Source organism: Molossus molossus, unplaced genomic scaffold, assembly GCF_014108415.1.
Source record: "Molossus molossus isolate mMolMol1 unplaced genomic scaffold, mMolMol1.p scaffold_m16_p_5, whole genome shotgun sequence".
Classification (NCBI taxonomy): Eukaryota; Metazoa; Chordata; class Mammalia; order Chiroptera; family Molossidae; genus Molossus; species Molossus molossus.
The window spans coordinates 2,575,155-2,588,461 of NW_023425388.1; positions in this window are offsets into that span (position 1 = coordinate 2,575,155).

A 13,307-nucleotide genomic window follows, 5' to 3' on the forward strand; every position below is an offset into this window, starting at 1 on the left:
TCCCTCTCTCCCTCCAGCTCTATCTCAAGATTAATGTAAAAAAAAAAAAAAATCCTCAGGTGAGGATTAAAAAAACAAAAAACAAACCCCCAGTGGGGGGCATGCAGGAGGTGGCCAGTCGATGTTCTCTCTCATCAATGTTTCCATCTCTCTTTCCCTCTCCCTTCCTCTCTCTAAAAAAAAAAAAAAATCAATAAAGAAAAATTACAGAGCAGACTCTTCAGTAAGTGCCATTTTTTCCAGCCAGCAAGTATTTCCCGAGCACCACTTAGTGCGAGCACACTGCCAAGGGCCCTCACAGAGGTACTCTTACGGCATTTCCAGAGCCCCGGGGGTAGGAATTAAGATCCCCAGGTTTCAACACAAGGACTCTGAGAATCAGACAGCCCCAGAAATAACAGTCGCCCCCAAGCTGGAGGGGGCAAGCACACCTTCCCACGGTCCTCCTGAGTGAGGAGGGACCAGCCCACCAGGGTGGGGACGGCCACACCCCTTTTCCTGGCTTATCTCTCGGCCTGATGTTGCTCTGCTGAGTGCAACCAGCAGATTCTTGGGTTGAGGCAGGAGAAGAACTTAGTTCAGCCCTGGCCCGTGTGGCTCAATGGTCAGAGCGTCGGCCAGAGGACCAAAGAGTTGCAGGTTCAAGTCCGGTCAAGGGCACGCACCTCGGTTGTAGCTTGATCCCTGGCCCTGGTCGGGATCATGCAGGAGGCAACCAATTGATGTGTCTCTCTCACCTCGATGTTTCTCTCTCTCCCTCCTTTTTTCTTCTTCCCTCTCCCATTCTATCCGAAGATAAATGGGAAAATATTCTGAGGTGAGGATTATTTAAAAAAAGAAGAACTTGGTTCATTTCTCAGAAGCATGATCTGTACACAGAAAGTGACCCTAAGCTGCAGGGGTGGTCTGGGCTCTGCATCTCATGCGCCCCCATGTTCACACGTGCTTGGTGAGATGAGGTTTCCAGTCTTTGTATCCCCACTACACTTTACGGAATACAGGGCAACTAAATAGGAATGCACTGAATAGCTGCTGAGGTACTCAGGGTACATACGTGGTCCCCGCCCAGAACACGGGAATCCGAAAACGGGCGGTGCCACCTGAGCTATTTCCGGAAGGAGCCTGGCTGGGAGACGGGCGAGAGACATGTCTGTGAACCTGGGGTCACGGGCGGCTGTAGAAAAAGACCCAGAGAGAACAAGACCCGCCCTGGCCGGTTTGGCTCAGCAGTTAGAGCGTCGGCCTGCGGACCAGAGACACGGGTTCGGTTCCCGCTAAGGGCACGTATCTCGGTTGCAGTTTGTCCCCGGCCCTGGTTGGTCGTGCGGGTGGCAGCCACTCGATGTGTCCCGTTCACGTTGATGTTTCTCTCTCTCTCTCTTCCTCTCTCTTCCTCCCACTCTGTGTGAACAAAAAATGGAAAAGTGTCCTTGGGTGAGGATAAAAAAAAAAGCTGAGAAGCATGCTTGACAGCTGTTGTCCGGTTTTTGCAAGTGACAGAAGGGCAATGTCTGTTCCGTGGCATCTCGGAGCCAGGGCTGAGGAGGAGGACGGAAGGGAGCCAGCGGCTGGGGCTGATGTCGCAAAGCCTGCCATCTGGGGCAGAAAAGCAGAACTGTCTCCAAGGCTCGGGGGCTGGAAGGGCCTCGGGCAGCCACACCAGTGGCCCTGGCTGGACAGGTCCTCGTGGAACCTGTAAAATCCCTCCTCCAGCCCCTGTAACCCGGATGGTAGATTAGCAACCTGTTGTCATTTGCCAGCGCTGTCCACGTGGCTGACCTGCTAGCCCCGCTCTTCCCACGTCCGCCCTCAACTACCACGCCTCCTTTTCACAACAGCTCCTGTGCGGGAGGCCAGGACAGCGGGGTCAGGCTGGCGGTCCCCGTGCACACGGAGAGCTGACGAGCTGGGACAGAGCAGGGGAGCGGGTCTGCAGCCCAGGGCGCTGTACTCAGGGCGCTGTCCTCTGAGGCTGCTCCCTCCGGTGCTCGGAGGATGGACGTAGCTCCAGAGAGGCGGGGGCTGGAGGTTAAGAGTTAGGCATCGCAGGCCCTGGCTGGCTTGGCTCAGCGGTTGGAATGTCGGCCCGTAGACCAGAGAGTCCTGGGTTCGATTCCAGCCAAGGGCACATACCTCAGTTGCGGTTTATCCCCGGCCCTGGTCAGGGTCATGTGGGAGCCAACCAACTGATGTGTCCCTCTCACGTCAATGTTTCTCTCTCTCTCTCCCTCTCTCCTCTTCCTCCCTCCCACTCTATCTGAAGGTAAGTGGAAAAATATCCTTGGGTGAGGATTAAAAAAAAAAAAAAGAGTAGGCATCGCCTCTAATGGCGGCAGACAGTGTGCCTACAAGTGAGTGCCAAGTGGGGGTGCAGCAAGGACCGGATTCGGGGGTTCCCATGCCTGGAGGGGGTCCCCTGTTGTCGGAAACAGATTCGTTCAAGAACACACTGTACCGCACACCTCCTGCATGCCGAGCACTGAGCAGAGTGCGACTACAGCAAACGGAGGCTGGGGCGGTTTCGTGGCCTTTGGCCAGACCCGGAGGAGGTGGGCATGTCAGAGGGGTAAGTGGTATCTCCCCGAGGGGCAAAGCCAGCGAGCAGAGCCTGGTTTTACCGAAATGGAGGGACGGGAACGTGTAGGTAAACAGATAACAACGGGGACAGTTATCTGCCTCGCAAGGGGCGCCCAGCAAGAGGCCTCGGCTCCCGGTGACTTGGCACACTTTCAGGACCTGGAACGGGCCAGCCCTCCGGGCCGCCACCCCACAGGGCTGCTGGGTGCCAGGGTGGGACAGGCACAGCCTCTGGGCCGGTGCAGCCCAGGTGTGGGCGTGGCAAGCAGAAGATGTGTTCGTGGGGACCAGGTAAAACTCACAGCTCCCCAGCGAGACCTGAGCCCCACACGCCACCCCACACCCCCGCCCCGCTCTGTGGCACTCGCTGCCTTGGGCATTTACTTGGGCTGCTCTGTCTTCCTACCCACTTCCCACAGCCGCCTCTGCTCAGATCTGCCCCTCTCGAGTTTCACCTTGGAGGTGACTGTCCCGGGTGCCTTCCCAGCCCCTCCCAGTGTCCTCACGTTCCCCATCGCCCGGGACCTCTCCCAGCTAGCCCATCACAATGACAAATACTTGTGTCTTCCTCCCTGGGAGCATCGAAGCTCCCAGAGAGGAGGGTGTGGCCCTCGGTTCCCTGCCGTGTGCCCTTCCCTGTACACGGGCCGCACTCAGAACTGCTCCCCGGATGCGTGGACGACAGGGCGAAGGGCAGGGCCAGGAGGAGTGGTTGGAGCTGACTTGTCCTTCAGAGAGGCCTGGTTCGACCACACTCTCCCTCCACGCAGGCTGGATGAGCCAGCACAGTCCCTGTGACAGATGCCAGATCGTCCTGTCAGACGGGGTCACGGAGGCTGAGGCTGGATGGGCTAGACTCTTCTGTATGTTCACCCCGACTTTTCTCATTGGGTCCAGAAGGGGTGTGCCCTGTGCATGTTGCAAAAATGTGCTGTGATCTTCCCCAGACTGCACAGCAGGAGAGAATTCCTCTTTGCGGGGGGCAGGGTTAGAACACAGGCTGCCACGTCTTCACGTCACGGTGTCCAATCACCACTCACTTATTCAAAAACAATTTATTGGGCACCTACTATGTGGCAAGCATATCCTAAGGGCTGAGTTCTCCATTCCTGAGAGCTCTATTGGAGCGCATGTCGCTTGGCTTGCCCTCTGTCTTATCAGGCTGCAAGCTCAGCGTTCTGACCGTGACGCACCAGGCTCGGCCTCAGACCTACAGTCCTGTCACTAGCCTTCTGATGCACCTTGACCACCAGGAGGAGGTTCGTAGCACTACGTCAGCTTACAAGAGACGTGCATTGAGCAACCACACACCACAGCAGGACCCCTGCCTAGGCTTGCAGACTAGTTCAAGGGGCACTAGACTCAGGTAAAGGTTTGCAGTGTTGCCCCGGCCAGTGTGACTTAGATGGGGTTGATCACCATCCCACGCACTGAGAGGCCACTGGTTGCATTGCCAGTCAGGGCACATGCCCAGGTTTCCCGCTCGATCCCCAGCAGGGGGCGTGCAGGAGGCAGCTGATAGATGTTTCTATCTCTCCCTTTCTCTTCTTCTCTCTCTGAAATCAGTTTTAAAATATCATTACAAAAAGTTTTTAATTTAATTTTTAAAAGATTTGTGGTTTTATCAGGAGTTATTAGGAAGCTGTGTTTGTTTGTTTGTTTGTTGGGGGGGGGGGTTGGAGAGCTATGCTTAAACGATTATAAACAGACCTTCAGCCAGATGCCCAGCGCACCTTCTGGACAGGTTGGTGCAGCGTCACCCCCAAGTCCTCCCCACACTGTCTGGCACTCAGCCCTGCCCCACGACCCTCCTCGTTGTCCCCCATAGTCCGACTTCCCGCCTGGCCGGTCGGGAGCCACAACCATTGCTAAACATCTTAATATCAACCTTGACTGCAGGCGAGGATTCCATAAATAATTCTACAGATTCTACATTCTTTTTTTTTCTTCTTCTTTACTGTGTTTTTCCCTTCTTTCTTCTCTTCTCTATATTCTTTATTCTACAAAGATCCTATAGTCTTTATTCTACGCAGGGTCTCTAAAGGAGTCCATAAAGAAACATCTAGGCACGTTTTATTTATTTACTTATTTATATTTGTCTTTTTGGCTTATAAACAACATTTAGTTCTCACAGTTCTGAAGACTGGGAAGTCCGAGGTCCAGGCGTCAGCAGATTCTGTCTGGGGAGAGGCAGTTTCCTGGTTCACAGACGGCCCTCTCTTCCCTTTGCCCTCGTCCGGCTGGAGAAGCACTTTGTTGCTGGTTCTGCCTGTCCGAACAGGACAGTCGGTGTTGTCAGGGCCCAGCAGAGAGCGCCGGCCCCTAGCGGTGGGGCTAGTCCTCTAGGGCGATGGTGACAAAGCCCACAGACTGGGCAGCTGAGACAGTAGAATCTGAGTCTCTCCCTGGTCCACAGGCTAGAACTCCGAGATCAAGGTGCTGGGGCGGGGGGGTTCTTCTGACGTCTCCCCCCTTGGCCGACAGACAGCTGCCCTCCCTCGGAGTCCGTGTCCCCATCTCCTCTCTTTATGAGGACACCAGCATATTGGGGGGGGTCCGCCCTCATGACTGTTTTACCTGCATTTCCTCTTTAAGGCCCTGTTGCAAACACAGTCCCCTTCGGCGCGCTGGGGGTTAGGGTTCTAACACAGGAAAGTGAGTGACTGGGTTTGACCATAACAGTCACCCTGTCTTCGATTTTGTTAACCTTGTACGAGATGTACATATATACTTGTAATGTTTTTCCCTTGTTCTAAAATTAGGTCACCCATATGCGATGACCCCACGGCCCCAAGGTCATTGTCCCACACCGCTGTGGCACACATGTCCTGCAAAGACACAGAAGGACGTCGGCGAGGCTGAGACCCGAGCAGGGTGGCTGGCAGCATCTTCAGGGCTCAGACAGTGCCAGACGAAGAAGCCAGGACAGTAAGGGCTGCCTCAGCAGTCTCCAGCCACCTGGGAGACTCCTGACCCCGCCCTGACTCCCCGCCCACCCCAGCTGCCAAGCTGGGCCACATGCGGGCAGGTTACCTCCTGGCTCGGGGACCTCCGGGGCCTGCTGCAGACACAGCAGCAGTCCGACTGCCATGGAGTAAGCCGGCTCCCAGACACCGAGCCACACCCGTAAACACCCGCGACCCAGAGCCGCCGGACGGGCACAAGGCCTCTCCCTGGCTTGAGCGGTTGGCTAATGCGTATCTCACTGCGTACTAAAGTGGGGTCCGCCGGTCTAGAGTTGTCTTAGGGTTAGTGAACGCATCTAAATGGCAATGGGCCCTGGCTGGTTTGGCTCAGCTGGCGGAGCCTCCATCCTCTGGCCAAAGGGTCACGGGTTCCAAACCCAGTCAAGGGCAGATACCTGGGTTGCAGGTTTGACCCCCAGCACCAGTCAGGGTCATTCGGGAAGTAGCCAATCGTTGTGTCTCTCTCACATCAATGTTTCTCGCTCGCTCTCTCTCCCTCCCTCCCACTCTATCTAAAGAATCAATGGAGCCCTGGCCGGTTTGGCTCAGCGGTTAGAGCGTCGGCCTGCGGTCCGGAGAGACCCGGGTTCGGTTCTCGCTATGGGCACGTACTTCGGTTGCAGTTTGTCCCCGGCCCTGGTTGGTCGTGCGGGTGGCAGCCACTCGATGTGTCCCTTTCACATCGATGTTTCTCTCTCTCTCTCTCTCCCTCTCTCTCCCTCCCACTCTATCTGTACAAAAATTGGAAAAATGTCCTCGGGTGAGGATTAACCAAACATAGATGGATAGATCAGACAGACAGACAGTAGCCAGTCGTCTGGACAGTCACTTCATCGCACACGACATCGCGAGGAAATGATGGCACGTGCTTCTTCACGTGTTTCCGTACGAGGATTTTACGCAGAACACACCGTGACTGGTGGCTCAGTGAGCGCGCCCGGGAGGAACGTTCTGCGCGTGCAGAGCCTCGCTTTACTCGGAGACAGCGCCTGCCCACCCAGCGGGTCAGAACCGAGCAGAACTCGCCTTCCAGAGAGAGGGAAGCCAGCGCCGGCCCGGGAGGCAGGCGGGCCTGCAAACAGGCAGCTCTACTGAGAAGAGCAGTTCTGCATCGACACTGATGCTCTCAGCCGGTCCTTCTAGATCCCAGGGCTCAGCGAGGACCCTTTCCCCGGGGAGATCAAAGTGTGATGGGCTCGGGTCCCTGGTGCCACGGCCCAGGCGTCAGCTCACGGGGCCTGTGCGCTTCGAATCTCCCCTCCGCCCCGCGTGCGATCTCGGGACGCCTTCGGCCCTGCGGAAGGTCCACTCGGAGAAAGCGCACTGTGAGCAGTCGGGAAGGCGTCTCAGTGGCTGGGCAGGGCCCGGTCGTGCTCCATGGCCACCTCACACAGCCCCCAGCCCCCAGCCCGGCAGGTTTGGTGCCCTGGATCTCCCTGTGCCCTGCCTGAGGGGGACGGGGCCAGGGGGCACTGCCCTCCCATGCCCGCGCACTGTCCCCTTCTCACACAGGGTGCCGCGCCTCGGTAGACACCACCCTCGACCCCGGGCCTCCCCGACCAGCTGTCGCCTGCCGCTCAGGGAGCACAGGGGGAGGCGGCTGTGCAGCACCGGCCAGGCGGGCCAGGAAAGGCCTTTCGTTGGGTTTGCCTGGCGGACTTGAACCCCAGAAGTGACCTCAGCGGCTTGTGTTTCCACCACCCCTGCGCTGGCCGTAACCTGTGGGCTTCCTCCCTTCAAATCAATGTTTCCGAAGCTGCAGCCTGGCACCTACTGGCGGGGCGTGAACTCGCTCTAGTGAGTCTCAGCACGAAAGAGAAAGAAGGGATGGGAGGGAGGAGGGTACAGTGGGGAACAGCAGGGCAGGGGGAGTCCTGACTTGTCTGGTGTGTGAGTGTGAGAGTGTGTGTGTATGTGTGCTGTGTGTGAGAGTGTGTGTATGTGCTGTGTGTGTGAATGTGTGTGTGCTGTGTGTGTGAATGTGTGCGTGCTGTGTGTGAGTGTGTGTGAGAGTGTGTGTGCTGTGTGAGAGTGTGTGTGTGTGTGAGTGTGTGTGTGTGCTGTGTGTGAGTGTGTGTGTGCTGTGTGTGTGAATGCGTGTGTGCTATGTGTGAGTGTGTGTGAGAGTGTGTGTGCTGTGTGAGAGTGTGTGTGTGTGTGAGTGTGTGTGTGCTGTGTGTGTGAATGTGTGTGTGCTGTGTGTGAGTGTGTGTGAGAGTGTGTGTGCTGTGTGAGAGTGTGTGTGTGTGTGAGTGTGTGTGTGCTGTGTGTGTGAATGTGTGTGTGCTGTGTGAGAGTGTGTGTGTGCTGTGTGTGTGAGTGTGTGTGAGTGTATGTGTGTGAGTGTGTATGTGAGTGTGTGTGTGCTGTGTGTGTGAGTGTGTGTGTGTGTGTGTGTGTGCTGTGTCGTCCTTCAGACCGCTTATCCAATCCAGGGCAGAGAGTCAACCGTGCCCAGTGATCCTGACACAGTGCAGAGCAGAGCAGCTCGGGAGACTCGGAGCGGAGAATCAGGGAAGGTCAGAGCCCGCCCTGACTGACAGCCAAGGGTGTCAGGGCTGGACTCCGCTGTCCCCACCACTGCTTCCCCGGGTGCCGCTGGAGCCGGCGGCTCAGTCCTCCTGCTGGGCGAGGCCCAGGACACTGGGCCTCTATCAGCGGTGACTCACCCCGCGAGGAGCCTGAGCCCCCGGCTCTTCCTCCCAGGGCCTGTGTGCCCAGCCCTGCTGGGGCGCGTGGGACCTGTCCCCGGGACTCCCGCGCCGCTGCTGGGGCAGCCTGGCTGTTCGCTGCTGCCCGCTGCATGGCCAGCACACTCGCCCTTCGATGGGCTTGTTTCTTAAAAACAAAATTAAACAGCCCTGGCCGGTTTGGCTCAGTACCAAAAAAAAGAGGATGAATTCAATTTTATGGTTTTGTTTGACTTTTCAGGATTAAAACTCGAATTAAAACTCCTCCTCGTTTGGCTCAGAGCATCGGCCTGCGGACCAGAGAGTCCCGGGTTCAGTTCCTGCTAAGGGCACGTACCTCGGTTGCAGTTTGTCCCCGACCCCGGTGGGATCGTGCGGGTGACAGCCACTCGATGTCTCTCTCTCACATCGCTGCTTCTCTTTCTCTTCCTCCCTCTCTCCCTCCTGCTCTATCTGAAGATGAATGCAAAAATGTCCTTGGGTGAGGATTAAAAAAAAAGAAAAAGAAAAAACACATGTGCAACTAAAAACGAGGAGGGGTTTTAATTTGATCATTTTCCTGAAAAGTCTAACAAAATCATAAAATTGAATTCCTTCTCTTTTTTTTATTGGTACATGCTCCCAGCAGGAACCAAACCTGGGTCTCTCTGGTCCGCAGGCCAACGCTCCAACTGCTGAGCCAAACAGGCCAGGGCTAAATTCATCTTGAATGAGTTGCCTTTGTGGGAAAGAATTACATTTTTTAATTTTTATTTATTTTTTGTTAATCCTCATCTGAGGATATTTTTCCATTGATTTCTTTTAGATAGAGTGGAAGGGAGGGCGGGAGAGAGAGAGAGAAACATTGATGTGAGACAGAGAGAGCGAGAGAGAGAGAGACACATCAATCGGTTGCCTCATGACCTCGATGGGCCGGGAATCAAACCTGCAATCCAGGTATGTGCCCTTGACCAGAAATCAAACCCACAACCCTTCGGTCCATGGGCCGACACTAACCACAGAGCACGCCAGCCAGGGCAGAATTACCTTTTTTAAAGGTGCTGTCCCAGATGGGCCGCTGCCCTACAGCGTACATGTCCACACACACCCCAGTGTCCACTGCCCTCCGCTGTCTTCACCCCTTCCTCACCGGCGGGCCGGTGCCCACACTCCCTGTCCCGGGTGTCAGGCCCTCACCCAGCTGCAGGGGAGCGTCTGGTGCTCTGCCTGCCTTCTCGCACCGTCCAGCACCACTGCGCGCCCTCTTGTGAAAACAGTCGCTTCTTTCGGCTTCCACCTGACGCCCGTGTCCCTGGCACTGCTCCTGCCTCTCTGGCCACTGCCCCTCCTCCTGTCAAATCTCCACGTCCAGTTCTTGCCCTGGGCCCTTCCCACGCCGTTTCCCCTCTCGGCTTCAAGCCCTCAGGGGCAAGTGGTATTGGAAGGATGGGAGGGTGGTTCAGGGTTGTCACAATGGTGGGTGGAGTCTGCACTTCCAGCATTTAAGTGGGCGGGGGCGAGAGACGCCAAACAGATCCCCGAAGAGCTGTGCACCCCGAGTCTAGTGTCCGTCCCACTGAGGAACACGCAGCCACTTCCACTCCATGGGCTGAGCTACGTCTGGAAGCCAGCAGCGCCCCCGCCGGGCCCCTCCTCCGAGCCCTGGTGCTCCAGGCGGACACCAACAGGCACACTGACGTCAGCACGTGCACAGTCAGCTCCACCCCACACCCCTGCTTCTCCTCCCGGGTGTCCTTCCTCAGGGATCGGACCGCCGCTGCGCCTTCTGCGCCCAATCCAGTCACCAAGTCCTATCAAGCCCAGCTCCTACCTATCTGCAAAACCCACCCACTTTTCCCCACACCCACTGCCGGCAGCAGCCTCACCACCCTCCTCTGCCTGGACTCCTGCAGCAAGACTCGTCTTCTAGACCAGACCGCTGGCCCGTCACTGTGTGGTGAATGCTCAGTGCCACCCGCTGCTCGGACTCCGGCCCCGTCCTGAGGCTGCCCGTGGGGAGAGCCTGCCGGCCTCTAGCGTCACTCGGCCCGGCTGGACTCGGGCGCCGCAATGCCTGCCGGCCCAGCAACAGCATAGGCGTGCCAGCTACTTGTGCACTTCGTTTCTACTCCCCAAAACAACAACTGTGGTCACTTAAGAAACTTTTCTGAGACTTATATGCAAAGATATATATTTACTGTTTCTGATCACTTAAATAAGTACAGGGTGGCCCTGGCCGGTTTGGCTCAGGGGTTGGAGCGTCGGCCCGCGGACCATAGAGTCCCAGGTTCAGTTCCCGCTAAGGGCACGTACCTCGGTTGCAGTTTGTCCCCGACCCCAGTGGGGTCATGTGCGTGGCAGCCACTCAATGTGTCTCTCTCACATGGATGTTTCTCTCTCTTTCCTTCTCCCTCTCTATCTGAAGATAAAAGCAAAAATGTCCTCAAGTGAGGGTAAAAAAATAATAATAATAAATAAATAAATACATGCATTCATACATACAGGGTGGGGCAAAAGTAGGTTTACAGTTGTTCATATGGAAAATAATACAATAATTAACAAATAATAATATAAGAATAAACTCTGTCTCACATACTCACAACTGTAAACCAACTTTTGCCCACCCCGTATGTAAACTACCTAGTCGCTATGTTAAAAAGAACATTTTATGATGCTAACCAAACATCTACTCTGCAATTCACTCTAAATGCAAAGCAATTTTTAAAGCCACCTCACCTTGGCCAATGCCCTTCACTCCATCCCCACACCCAGACTCTCCCAGAGGCTGGTGTTCACATTTCTCCACTCTCTCTTCGAATGCCTCCTCCTCCGGGAAGCCTTCCCTAAGCCCTGGGTCACAGTCGCCATGCATTGCCTGTCTGCGTGGTGTTCATGTGATGTCCTTTTCCCCTGTTCCCAAGCAGCCCTCTGCAGGACGGAGGCCCCGGCACGGGGCCTCGCTCGTGGCGGGGCCTCGCGGCGGGACGATCAGTGAACCTCCACTATGCCAACTCCAGTCTCCGTTTCCACTAAGATGCTAAATCAGCAAAAGTGCTGAGTCCCCCAAGATAAACCCAGAAGGAACTGTAGGTGGAAACTGATAACTCCTGGGGAACGGGGTGGCTGCTGTGGAGAGCGGGGGGCTTTGGCCGGAAGTAGGACCTGGTGACTGAGGTAGAAGGAACGTGGTCCTCTCCCATCCAGGCCGGGGACACACAGTTACTGTCCTGCATGGATGCTGACTCAGACGTGACCCCAGAAGTCTGGGGCTCAGTGAGGAACTGAGAAAACCAGGCAGGGAAAAACAAGTCCCAGGCAGCTGACTCTGTCTCTGACACCCCCCTTTTCCCAACCTCAGGGTCACAGTCCCGAGAGCACCTCTTGCTAAATTGCATCTCCCTGGGGCAAAGGATAGAGAGCAGACCGGAGGAGTTTGTCCTTCTGAGTGCGGAGTGACAGAAGGTGGCGTGGGGGTCGGGGGCTGCTCTGCCGCCACTCACTCCCCGGGGTGAATGTGGACTGGAGGCCAGCCTCCCCCCCACGGGGCACCAGTCCCCACCGCCCACCGGAGACCAGCCTCCCTCCCCACAGGGTGCCAGGCCCCACCGCCCACCGGAGACCAGTCTCCTCCCCACGGGGCACCAGTCCCCCCCACCCACCGGAGACCAGCCTCCCCCCCCCACAGGGCGCCAGTCCCCCCACCCACCAGAGACCAGCCTCCCCCCACAGGGCGCCAGTCCCCCCCGCCCACCATGCAAAATGAGCTCACAGGGCAAAACAATACAAGACATTTGAGAAGCATAGCCCTTTCCAAAACAAACAAAAACCAAACAAACAACAACGAATACGGCTTACAGATTTCACCAGAAGCAGGAATGGTGTGAAACGCCAAGAAGTTAAAATTAGCCTCGTAGTTATTAAGCAATAAGGAAATGAAACCATCATAAAGAAGGACCCGAGCCCAGTGGCGGGAAAGTTGGATAAAGAACACATTGATGGGAACAAGAGCAGAACTGGAGGACAAACGGGGGAATTAGGAACCCAGATCTAAGAAATTCCTACAAAGAACAAAACCTAAACGGTATTAAGGAAATACGACTGATTCATGTACAGGTACGAACCCTCTGTAACGAGACTCAGAGGAATAAGAAGAGAAAAAGGAAATTGTTACAGAAACAATGGAGCCAAATTCAAATTTAAAAAAGAAAGAAAGAAAGAAGCAGATATACCTCAGAACGTAAGGACCTATAAAAGGAGGAAAAATGGGGGGGGGGGTCACACCTAGAAACCTTATAGTAAAATATGGGCGTACTGAAGACAAAGAAAATTCTGAAAGCCTTCAGAGTGGCGGTTTTAAACCAGTGTGCCACAGAAAATGTTAAAACATGAGCTACCTGACTATTTAGTCAGGGGCACTGACCTCTTTTCCCTTAGATTGTCAAATTAAAAATGACAACAGCCCTGGCCGGTTTGGCTCAGCGGTTAGAGCGTCGGCCTGTGGTCCAGAGAGACCCGGGTTCGGTTCCCGCTAAGGGCGTGTGCCTTGGTTGCAGTTTGTCCCCGGCCTTGGTTGGTCGTGCGGGTGGCAGCCACTCGATGTGTCCCTTTCACGTCAATGTTTCTCTCTCTCTCTCTCTTCCTCTCTCTCCCTCCCACTCTACCTGAACAAAAAATGGAAAAATGTCCTCGGGTGAGGATTAAAAAAAAAATGACAACAGCCCACACAACAGCTGTCCGGTGTGACTGAATCAAAATTACACCTCTTTTCTGGCCGGTCTGGCTCCGTGGTTAGAGAGTCAGCCCGTGGACCACAGAGCCTTGCGTTTGACTCCGGTCAAGGGCACCTCCCTCGGTTGCAGTTCAGTCCCCGGCCCCGGTCAGGGTCGTGTGGGAGGCCACCAGTTGATGTGTCCCTCTCACGTCGATGTTTCTCTCTCTCCCTCTCTTCCTCCCTCCTCCCTCCCACTCTATCTGAAGATCAATGGAAAATATCCTCGGGTGGGGATTAAAAAAAAATCATATCTATTTCCCTGTAAGATCGGCAACACAAATAACATATTTTGGGGTATGCCGCAGACTTTCAGCCCCGAGTTGA